The sequence below is a fragment of the Neomonachus schauinslandi genome, chromosome 6 (genome assembly GCF_002201575.2).
Source record: "Neomonachus schauinslandi chromosome 6, ASM220157v2, whole genome shotgun sequence".
NCBI lineage: Eukaryota > Metazoa > Chordata > Mammalia > Carnivora > Phocidae > Neomonachus > Neomonachus schauinslandi.
In genome coordinates this window covers 125,796,762-125,806,927 of record NC_058408.1, presented here as the reverse complement: position 1 = coordinate 125,806,927, position 10,166 = coordinate 125,796,762, and the positions used below count along the sequence as shown (strand labels likewise).

General features: G+C 41.8%; 1 pseudogene; it reads right to left on the bottom strand.

The window, feature by feature from the left end:
- Positions 1 to 4,432: 4,432 nt before the first annotated feature.
- On the bottom strand, positions 4,433 to 7,288 carry LOC110589468 (annotated as a pseudogene).
- Positions 7,289 to 10,166: the final 2,878 nt, after the last annotated feature.

Below are 10,166 nucleotides of genomic sequence, written 5' to 3'. Positions count from 1 at the left end.
CTCACACTGCTACAAATAGATGAGGAGTATCAGCTCCTTTCCCTCCTTCCAAACCCAGGGCGATACCCGCGATGGTCAAGAGAGGTATGAGATGAGTTTCCCCCCAAGAGTGCTAATATTTCTGTTTATCTCTATGGATTCGCCTCCCTCTGACTTCCCTGAAGATCCTGCTGGGCTATATAAAAGAGGCTCGGGATAGAATGAGTGGTCTGTATCAGTTTCCTATAGCTACTGTAACAAACTACACAGTTAGTGGCTTTAAACAACAGAAATGTATTCTCTGTATATTTCTGGAAACCAGAAGTCTGAACTGAGTCTTATGGGGCTAAGACCAAGATTCTGGTAGGGCTGGTGCCTTCTGGAGCCTCCATGGGATAATGCAGTGCTCGTCCCTTCCCGCTGTGGTGCTTGCAGTCGATCCTTGGCTTGCAGCCCCGTCCTCCATCCTCCACGCCAGCCGGACAGCATCTTCTCCCTCTGCATCTGCTTACCTTTTTGCTTCTGTGGTCTAGTCTCCCTCTGCCTCCTTTTATTCCCCCTCAATTTTTTTTATTGTTGTAAAATACACATAATATAACTTGTCATCTTAACCATTTTCGAGCATACAGGTGAGTGTTAAATACATTTATAATGCTGTGCACCCATCACCACCATCCATCTCTATACCTCTTTTCATCTTGTAAAACGGAAACTCTACACCCATTAAACACTAACTCCCCATTTCCCACTTCTCTCAGCCCCTGTCACCCACCATTCTGCTTTCCGTCTGTATGCATTTGACTACTCTTAAGTATCTTATGTAAGTGGAATCATACAGTATTTATCTTTCTGTGGCTGGCTCACTTCACTGAGGGTAATGTCCTCAAGGTTCATCCATGTTATAGTATGGTCAAAATTTCCTTCCTTTGAAGGCTGAATAATATTCCATTTTGTATGTATACACCACATTTTGCTTATCCATTCTTCTGTCGATGGACACTTGGGTTGCTTCCAGGTATTAATCATTGTGATTGATGATGCTGTGAACATGGGTGTACAGATATCTCTTTGAGACTCTGCTTTCAATTCTTTTGCATATATACCCAGAAGTGGAATTGCTGGATCACATGGTAATTGTATTTTTATTGTTTGAGGAACAATCATGCTGTTTTCCGCAGCAGCTATACCATTTTATATTCTCACTGACAGCGTATAAGAGGTTCAATTTTTCCACATCCTTACCAACACTTGTTTCTTTTTTTTTTAAGATTTTATCTTAAGATAAATAAAAGACACAGAGAGAGAAAGAACACAAGCAGGGGGTAGTGGGAGAGGGAGAAGAAGCAGGCTTCCCGCGGAGGAGGGAGCCCGATGCGGGGCTGGATCCCAGGACCCTGGGATCATGACCTGAGCCGAAGGCAGATGCTTAACTGACTGAGCCACCCAGGCGTCCCCCCAACACTTGTTTCTTTCCATTGTTTTGATAGGAGTCATGCTAATGGGTGTGAGCATGGTGGTATCTCACTATAGGAGTTTTGATTTGATTTCCCTAATGATCAATGCTATTGAGCAAGATGCTAATGGGCCATTGAAATATCTTCTTTGGAAAAATGTCTATTCAAGTCATTCCCTCATTTTTGAATTGGGTTCTTACAAGACACTCGTGATTACACTGAGGACCCAACTGGGTAATCCAGAATAATCTCCCCATTTCAAGATCCTGCAGGGGTGCCTGGGTGGCTCAGTTGGTTAAGGGTCTGCCTTTGGCTTAGGTCATGATCCCAGGGTCCTGGGATCAAGCCTCACGTTGAGTTTCCTGCTCAGTAGGGAGTCTGCTTCTCCCTCTCCCTCTGCTCTTCCCCTACTCCTGCTCAGCCTTGTTCTCTCTCTCAAATAAATAAATAATTAAAAAAAAAAAAAAGATCCTGCAAAGTTTCTTTTGCCATATAAGGTAACATTCACAGGTTTCAGAGATTAGGACCTGGATATTTTTGATGGCCATAATTCAGCCTATCTCAACTTGTAACAACCATAGGAATTTACTGAGCATTTACTGTGTGCTAACTACTGTGTTAGCTGTGTTAATGCAGGTATCCATCTAATTCTGCAAATCTATCAAGGAGGCACTGCTCCCAGTTTGCAGACAATAATAGCTAAAGCTCATTGAATTCTTAGCAATGTATGAGGTAGATACTGCTATGATCTCCATCTTAGAGATGGGGAAACTGAGGCGTATATAGGTTAAGTAATTTTCCCAAGATCTTCTAGTAAGAAGCAAACCTGGAATGTGAACCTAAGTGGATAGCTGCTAAACCTTCTGCCAAGTCAGCTTTATTCTTCATACTTCCTAGCACAAGAAGCAAGAGTTTCCCTGACCCTTCACTGTCTTTATTCCACTGACAAGGTGAAAGTGCTACTGTGATCTGAGGGTCACCTGGAAGGTCAACTGGCCAAGGATCAGCTTTTTTCATTGCCTTTGCACTCAGTATTGCCCTCATACCCCCTTTGAAAGTAAACATTCTTAGAGGAGTAACATATGGAGTCATTAATACCTTTGTGTGACTAGGTCTACCAGGTAGTTTTTATAGTAGGAAGAGAAGCATGAACCTAGAATGTTACAGAAGAGAAAGTTGGGATGCCAGTATCAAAAATCATGGAGTAGATGAAGGAAGGGGGAATAAAATGACCGAGCTTCTGCCCTCAGAGGAAGAGGTCATGCTGAGGAGGGAAGGAAGGAGAGAGAGGAGGCATGACAGATGAGAACTGGAGTGTTTTGAACCCACTGATGCCAGGTTTGCTTCACAGGGACTAAGCTGTAAGTGTGGAAATGAATAAACAGCCAACATTGGAGCAGGCACTTTCCTGGGAAGCAAGGTGGAGAGAAGAGGTGGTAAAAGGGACTCAGTCCATCATATTGCTCAGCCCAATAAAACCCCAGTCTGTCACTACAATTTAGTACTTCAAGAAGTGTTCCTTCCTCTCCTACTATGAACAGGGCTTTCCAAAGAGCTGCCATTGAGAGGCTCCTGCCATCATAAGTAGAGTCATCAAGTGACACCTGGATTGCAACCTGACAAACCAGAAGCCTAATTCTGGAAGCAATATTTCTGACAGCACAATATCTAAAAAGTGAATTAGATTTTTTTTTTTTTAAGTTTGAGCATGCCCTGTCCAGGTCACCATGCTTACTTCTCCCATTCTGTACTGGCATAGTCCCAACCCCCTTCAGCCAGTACTCATCCAGCCCCTGAGGGCATTTGAGTTTGCAGCCTTTGGGATAAGGTTTTTTGCCATGTGGCAGTGGCCACCAAACTGTTAGAATGAAAGCTGTGAAGCCAAAGAAAACCATGCTTACAACCATCTTAACTCTGGAAGGTCTCACACCTGACTTTTCAGCTTCATTTGTCCACTAAGTGTACCCCATTAGAAGATCCATATGTCATGAGTTTTATTTCTACAAATTATAGGATCAGATCTTTCCCCATTTTGTCCTCTACCTTTGGCTCCCCTGGGAGGCTGGAGGCCGTTTCTCCCTTTGAGTATATGGGAAGTGTTGATCTCAGTGGCTTTTAATGGGTGGGCAAGATTAACCTTTAGTCTCCACATGTACATGGGTTTTGTGGCAAAGAGGTAGTTTGGGCCAAGACTGGGGCCCAATTGCTATTGGCAGGGGCTAGGAAACTAACCAACATCATATCAGATGATTCTGTTCAAAGTAGTAGGGTATCAGAGCTAGAAGAGACCTTAGATGATTCATTCATTCAATAAGTATTTATCAAGTGCTAGTATTTTGTTAGGTCCTGGGGTCACCACAATAAAAGACAAAGTTCCTGCCTTCACAAAACTTACATCTAATAATGTAGATACTCGAAATCATGTCTGTAGTCTGATGTCTTTATTATACACTTATCTGTGTCTTTGTGGAAACCAGGATTAGAGTGGGCACGTGAATTGCCTAAAGTCATGTGGCTCCTTTTTTTTTTTTTTTGATATACTGATTTCATTACTTTTACAAAGCTATTTTATGTTCCTCACACTCAATGCAAAGAAATAAAACAATGTAAAGAAAAATATGTCCTCATTATTATTCATAATAAAACAGGTCTGCTTCATTCTGCAGTCCTGGGCATATTATATAATAGGGAGCACTTTATGGCCCAAGTGGACCAAAGTACCATTTTGGTTCTGACCCACTGAATAGACATCTCATGTATATTGGGTGACTGGACTAACTCCATGGGAGCTAATGTACTGAACCATTTCTGTGGTATCCCCAGATCTCACTAAATTAAGAAAAGACTCTATACAAGAAAAGATAACAATCAATCTGTCCATAAACTATATCTATCTAAAGCTCTTTCTTTAGTGTAAGGTGGGGAAAGGGGCCCTTTCCTGATTACATGGATACAAGTATTATTGTGGTCTAAAGATTGCTGGATTGTTATTGTGTCTGTTATAATGAAAATAAGGTGTACATCAAAACCACCACCAGATTAACGTCCACAACTTGTCTCAATTCTTCAAATAACAGAGAAGCTCCCTTTCTAGGCTGACAGCGAGTCCTGTGTTGGCATTGCTGCTGGCTGTGAAACTCACCACCAAAGGTAAACGACTGAATTGAACCACCTGGTGGCTGTTACCGTAACAGCTGATATGTTTATTTTTTGAAAGTCCGAGTTTGCTTCCTTGGACTGTTGCAAGGGCAAAAGTAGGTAAGCAACCAGGTCTCAAAGCATGCTCTGGAGCAATATCATTGGCCACGTCAACAGCAGGCACTCCATCTTTATCTGACACAACGACAGCATGGAGTCCTTCAACACTTGGTAATTTTTTATACAGGAATGACTTTAGGTTACCCACCCTGATGAACTTTCTCCCGCAGGATCAATCTCCACTCCTGGCCTTCTGGGCTGCCATGTTCTCACAGCTGTAAACTCAGGGACAGCTTCGAAGACAGTCTTCAGTCATGTGGATTCTTAGTGACAAAATCAGGTTTGACACTGATTTCCAGGCGTTTCCTACCTTACCTCCTTCCTTCCTCCACATCCATCTAAATGGATTTCATCTGCTTTCATCTTCCACAAAGCTGCATCCCAAACCATCCTTCTCCTGAAGTTGGTTTTATTGACATCCCCTGAGCTTAATTATCAGTTGATTCTCCTATCTTAAAAGGTCAGCAATTTGCCCCGTATTTATAGAACAGCTTCCCTCCTTAATTACCAGTATGTTTCTTTTCCCTTTAAGTTACATTCAAAGACGTTACCACCTATAGCAATCATTGTATTTCTATGAATGGGTTAAATCCTTGTTTAAATGGGCCATTTTCACGGAAGAGTACATACTGTGTGATTCCATTTATATGAAATTCTAGAAAATACTTGAAAAGAGAAGCATATCAATAGTGTCAGGAGTGGGGATTTACTGCAATGGGGCACAACAGAACTTTCTGGGGTATGGCGATGTTCTATCCTTTTATTTTTTTAAACATTTATTTATCTGAGAGAGAGAGCGTGCACGCATGTGCGAGGGGAAGGGCAGAGGGAGAGAATCTCAAGCAGACTCCCCACTGAGCACGGAGCCCGACGTGGGGCTGGATCCCACGACCCCCGAGATCATGACCTCACCTGAAATCAAGTCTGACACTCAACAGACTGAACCACCCAGGCACCCCAATGTTCTATCCTTTTAATGTGGTGTTGGTCACATGAGTGTGTACATTTGTCAAACTCCTCAAACTGTGTATTGAAGATAGATGTATTTTATCGTTTGTAGACCATATATCCATAACGTCAATTTTTTTAAAAGGGATTTTTTGAAACAGGCTTGCCTCTCCGCAAAGAGGCAGATAGGATCTGCCAAGTAGACAGCTGGGACTTAAAATGCTAGTGTGGGTTGATTCTGCCCCAAAAGGAAGTGAGACTGGAGAGGTGAGTCAGCCCTTAGCTCCTGTGGCCTCATTTGCCAGGTGCCTGTCGTAAGGTAAGCACTGTTGCTGTGAGTGTGATCCTGGTGTTAAAGACTTTAACTGGTTAGGCCGACCTATGGGTATGTCTTTAGAGAAGCATGGGAGTATGGGCACAGCCATTCTACTTCATGGCCAATTTAAGGACTTTTCAAGCATGGTTTTTATTATATGTGATTCTCATTGTATGAGCTAAGTTAAAACTGTATCTGCTTTTTTGGGGGCGGGCAGGGGGCAGGGTGGAACCACCATCTTCCAGTAATTTGCCAAAATGACCAACACAGAGGGAGAGAGGAGAGGTACCCATTATATGTTCTTAAGGCCTTTTAGGAAGCATGGAGTTGTTCATTGGGCCGCACACGTGAGAATCTACAAGAGAGGTGATATTGTCACTGTGAAGGGAATGGGCACTCGTCCCACAAATGTTACCATGGCAGAACCGGAAGGGCTTACTGTGTTACCCAGTTTGCTGCTGGCATTGTCATAACAAACAAGGGCATGATTCTTGCCCCCCAAATTAAGTATGTGTTCAGCATATTAAGCACTCCAGGAGTTGAGGTAGCTTCCTGAAGTGTATGAAGGAAAATGAGAAAAAGAAGGAAGCCAAAGAGGAAGGTACCTGGGTTCAATGAAGCACCAGCCTGCTCCACCCAGAGAAGCACACTTTTATGAGAACTAACAGAAAGGACCTGAGGTGCTGGGATCCATTCCCAATGAATTCATGGCATAATGGCGTTAAAACAAAACAAAACAAAACAAAACAAATTTTAAGTATCTCATGGAGGAATCAACTCCATTTTTTGTTCTCAGCATGCTTGGAGATAGAGGACAGAAACTGAATTCTAAGTCCATCACAGTCTAATCCCTCTGCCCCCTGGGGTATTTGACAGAATGTTTACCTGAAGTCTTGAATCTATTTTGCAACCTGAAAATAAGCATGATCCTTTCGGTGTCTCTGAATATGGATGTCTGTGTGCATGTGTGTGTGCTTATAACTGGTGACCTTGTCTTTTGTATCAACTTGAAATCACCTCCAAACTCCTGGAAGTGAGAGGTTATGTTGATTTTTACAATAATGTGAGTATTTACAAGGGTCTCCGTGGTTACTTGATAAATACTTGTGAACCATTTGATTTCCTCTGCTTTTCTAACTTCAAATTGTAACTGCAGTTTAATTTTATTTAAATTTTATTTAAAAGGATCAGTTAAACACCCTTGGTGCACAAATCTCCCCCTTGGAAGCACCAGAGAGCTAGTGAAACCATCCCAGGGGGTCTGTGCAATAATTAGGTCACTAAAGTTACTCAGTCTTCTCTAGCCTTACCTCAGCCACTGGGTGATGGACATACTCTTTGGGGGAGTGATACAGATAGGGCTTAATCCTAATACCTTAGATTTGCTAGGCACTTGATGCATTTCATGGTACTTTCACAAGCACTATCCTCCTAACCAGCCTGGGGGGTATATTGGACAGACATTATCCCCATTTCCTTGCTCAGAGAGAACATCAGATTTGCCTAAGGTCATATGGTGAATCAACAGCAGAGTTGGAACAAGGACCAACAGCCATGGACATTAACAAGGCAAGGGCAGAGAAGAAAACTTGTAGAGTTCTCATGAAAGCATTCACCAGATAAATAGATGAGGAAGGCAGTCACAATTTATTGAGTACCTACTATGTGCCAGGCTTTACAAGACATGTTTTATGTATATTTCCACTGCAAGGTCATAGAAAAATGGGGTCATAGATTGTGTGGGGGAACAAAGTTTTATTATCCCAGGATGAGTGATACGCTCAGTATACTCAAGTACTAAAGGAAATCCATTCACCATTCCTTTTATAAAAATATCCCAGAAGGTAGGGGTGACCCAGCCGCAGTCATTCCTCAAGCTCTGTCTCTATTTCCTTCTTAGGCTCCACCCTCTTATTGCTCTTCATTTTCACTTCAACTTCACTTATTCTCAATCACAAACTCATTTTCAGTCTTAATTTCATCTTCTCCCCATGATCAGGGAGAATCAGCCTCAATGAATAGTAGCTGATGAGAAGGAATTTCATGTTTCCTGAGTAGCCCCACCTAGTTTCCAACTTGCCAGCACGATTTCTGACACGCCATCTTTCTCACGCCATTCTGTACATAACTGTTCTCAAATATTTCTATTGAGTAAGCTTGTGTATTGTTTTCTCCATTAATTTGTAAGCTCCCTCAGGATAGGAATTATGGCTGTTCTTTGCTCTCTAGACTAAGAAGATAGCATAGTTATTTTTACATTGTGGGAAATTAATACTTGTTTGCTCCTGGTGATGACATGATTATACTTACATTGGGTATACAGAATTTCTTCACTGATCGTTTTCATTTGCTTTTTTGTATTGGATCCAGAAGTTCATCACCCTTTCTTATTTTCATTATACATTATTACTGTTACCATTAGATTTTACTAAATGTCTTCATTTATTCATTCAACAAACACTTATTTGCTAGGTAACAGGAATAAAAAAAAAAAAACAGCAAGACAATCTCAGACTTCAAGTCCCGAGGCATCAACTAATAAACAATATGGCTGAATTTACTCTTACAGTTGGAATCCCTGCATTCCTCTAGCATCCAACCAGGCTCCTCTAGCTATTTCCTTTTCATGGGGAAAAAGCTTAGGTTAAAGCTTAGGATAAAAGGGACTCCCCCAAAGTAGTAAGTAGTAAGATGCCAAAGAAACATTAGGAACAACTGTACCAAATGAGAGAGAGAGATCTTTTCATGATTCATGATCTTTATAAGGAGATTTATTTACTACCCTGAGATACCCCAAATCTACAAATAGTTGCAAGATGCCCATGGTCAGGAAATATGACAGACTGGAATTTTGGGATTCCAGCCAGATTGAATATCGGTGAAGGACAGTGTAGGGACTCATGCTGCCCTTTCTTCTCAGTGTGCTGATTTAATACTGGAGTGGGTCAGTGTATGAAAGAAAAAGAAGTATAGGTTTCCCTTTCCTAGAACTTTCTAATTAGGAAGATGCATAGTTTTATCTTTTAGAAGATGTCCAACTGGATAAACATCATTTTATTTCTGAGAGTATAAAAAATTTCACAGTACCTCTTCCCTACATATAGCATCCAGCAATGTAACTGATTATATTACTATTGTCATAGTTTTCACTATGCCATGGTTCACTATGGTGGTTTTGCTGTATGGACCAGAGCAATAAATAGTTCAGAATATTGGAGTATTGGATATATTCTGTGGGATATGCAGGTGAGAAGTTGGTGAGCATCCTTCACCTTGTTTCTTTACCCTTTCTTATCTCTTTGTTTTTCTAGATCCTTCATAATCAGAGGCTCCCTTATCTCCCTTAACTTATTTTCCATATGGTTCCTCAATCAAAACCCCTCTCACAGGTTAAGTCAAGTTTCCTTACTTTCATCCCTCCCCCACAGGATACAAATCCCTCCCTCAGTTCCCCTAGGGAGGAATGCCTTTTCTGCTTCCCAATCCTTTCCTTCCTCCAAGGTCCACTTTAGACCAATGTCCTCCATCAAAGTCCTCCCTGACAGCTCCTGCCCAGTTCCCTCTTCCTTCTCTGACCTCCTAGTACACAATGGCATGGGATAATAATAGCCTTCTCTGGCCCAGTAGTTGACAAAGCACTGCACTCACTTATGATTTTCACAAGCCCCTGAGGTTGGCCAGGAGAACTTTCTTGACCCCTCAGAGAGAATGAAAAACCATCCCAAGACCATATTGCAACTGGCAAAACTGGGATGTCAGCTCAGGTCCTGGAAGTTCAAAGCTTTTCCACTAGAATCTTTTGTCTTTCTCTCACACTTCTATACCTCAATGGTACCTGGTTCAGAGCTGAGAAAATTAGGCCCTCTAATAACTATTTGTGGATTGTCTATGGATCTTGTCAAATCTTCATCTTTCTTGCTATAGCTCACCTACTCCTAATCCAAGTGATTGCTTCCATTTTTTCATGAACCACGAGTCTACAAATCACCAGAGATAGAAGTTCTCTTCCCACACTTCATCTCTGATGGAAGCTGTATCTGGGGAGTGGGGCTGGGGTCTCTTCTTCAGAGATCCCATCTGTGAGGGGCATGGTCTCTCTGAAGAGCTACAGATGGGGGGATATCTCTAAAGTATGGCAGAATAAGGACATGATTTCACTTGTTTGCATGAGATTTTTTTTTGAACCAAAGAAAAGAGGTCTTTAAAAAACA